This window comes from Hippopotamus amphibius, chromosome 6, assembly GCF_030028045.1.
Source record: "Hippopotamus amphibius kiboko isolate mHipAmp2 chromosome 6, mHipAmp2.hap2, whole genome shotgun sequence".
Lineage (NCBI taxonomy): Eukaryota > Metazoa > Chordata > Mammalia > Artiodactyla > Hippopotamidae > Hippopotamus > Hippopotamus amphibius.
Genome location: NC_080191.1, coordinates 42242810 through 42244753, shown reverse-complemented (window position 1 = coordinate 42244753; position 1944 = coordinate 42242810). Strand labels below are relative to the sequence as shown.

The following is a 1944-nucleotide window of genomic DNA, read 5'->3' as shown; positions in this document are numbered from 1 at the left end:
GGCCCCTGCCAGGCCTGTCTTCCTTCCCCTCATCAGCTCTTATTTTCCATTTTTCTGGGGCAAGACTTAAATCAGAGACACTCCCTGCTACAGGAGAGAGAGAATTGAACTCAAAACCAGAAATCTAATCCCAGCTCCACATTTTACTCTCTGTGGGACCCTGGGCAAGTAACTTACTAATGTCAAGTCCCAGTTTCTTCGGTCATAAAATGGGAATAATTCCTACTCCATCTACGTGACAGGGCCCTTTTGCGATACCACTGAAATAATGTACGTAAAAGCAAACATGAGGAAATGTGAACTTACTCATTCTGCACTTTGGAATGAACTTTCTGCATGATTCAACTTAGGGCACCTGACTAAGCTTCCTATCTCTCTGAGATTTGCCTTGTCACCTCTCAGGCCTTTCCCATATACCAGCTGCCCTGGGACCTAGTCTTGCCCCAGTGACTAGCTGTCTGTTAGTTCTGACTGTGGTGGTGAAGCAGTCATTTGTTTTCTTTGGAAAGCTCAGCTCTACATTCGTCCTGGTAGATTATCAAAGCCCACCCCCCGGTGGTGTTGTCGTCGTCGTCTGAGGTTTGTTGAAAATATTACAGCACAACAGAAAGATTCAAATGGCTCCAAGTGGTGTTTTGAAGTTCATCCCAACCGTAGCCTGAGTGACCTGCAGTTTGGACAGACAGCCAAAGCCCAAGAGTGTCAGTATTTCCTTAGTGTCTGGATCTACTTCAATGATTTCCTGATCCAGGGCTGAGACCTCAAGACACGTAATTGTCTCTCCTCTCTCTCTCCTCCTCCTGCAGCCCGATGTAGATACCTCTCACTGGGCCCCTCTGCATCCGCTTCCGCAGATGTGTGACACAGCCTGCGATCTTGTGGCAGAGCCCCTTGCTGGGAACAATGGCGATCCCCTCGCACACGCACTTGTTGGTGTGGAAGTCGTCACCCAGGCGCGTGTAGTCCTTCTCAGTGAGGACTCAGGCCGCCTTCTTCATGGTTTTGGTGCCAATGCAGCCCATGTGGGCGGGTCTTTGGTAAAAGAGGAAACAGGAAGCACAAGAGAGGCCTATAAAGTGCAGGCCAGAAAGCCGCTTCCGCCTAGTCTGGAATGCCCTGAGCTGACTCCAAAGTCCCCCTTTATTACTTCCTGGAAAATTCTGTCGTTTTCTATAGTCTTATTATTACTAACTGGGTCTCATTTTCTTCATTATATGATAATGCATTATTTCTTACAAAATGTGTTCCGTCAATACAGCCTTCCTGCACAGAAGACTTAAATTTCCTCTGCTTGGCCGCCTCAGCCTCTCGCCCACCGGTCTCTGCTTTGGAGTCTCAGATTCGTGGATTGGCTGTAACTCATCCCACGGTCACCCTCCTTCCACCAACTGCTGAGAGCGCCCAGCCAATGAGGGCTCCTGGAAGATGAAGCATTCCAAGTCCCCCCTGTCAGTTCTTATGTTACCATGGCAACAAAAACTATCTTGATTTCTCTCTCTTTGCTTTATCTTTCTTGCTTTATCTTGGGGGCTAATCACGTAGTCAATGCCATTTCCCCCATGTCCTGAGTACTCCAGCAGGACCTTTATCCTTTGACCATGGTTAGACATTCAAGCTGGGCCTGTTGCGGCTTTTTGGCTCGCCCTACAGTCGTTTGCTGATTGCTTTATAGTTTTACTATTCACCAAACAAGTTCTTTTAAAAATCCTTCTCACAATCCATTTATAAATTCATAGTTACTTTTAACTAAGTTGACGCACACATCTTTTCTTGTCAGTGGGAAACTTGCTTTCATTCTTATGACTCCAGAATCTTCTTTGATTTCTGAAATGTGGGAAAACATGGAAGCATCAAATTAAAGGAATAAAGCTCATAAAGCCATTTAAAGTCAGCCCATCTGGTTTCCAGGTATTAAATATTTGCTCATTCATTCATTTTTTTCAT

At 45.9% G+C, this 1944-nt stretch overlaps 1 pseudogene; it reads right to left on the bottom strand.

The window, feature by feature from the left end:
- Nucleotides 1-602: 602 nt before the first annotated feature.
- LOC130855321 (40S ribosomal protein S17-like) lies at nucleotides 603-1022 on the bottom strand (annotated as a pseudogene).
- Between the last annotated feature and the right edge of the window lie 922 nt (nucleotides 1023-1944).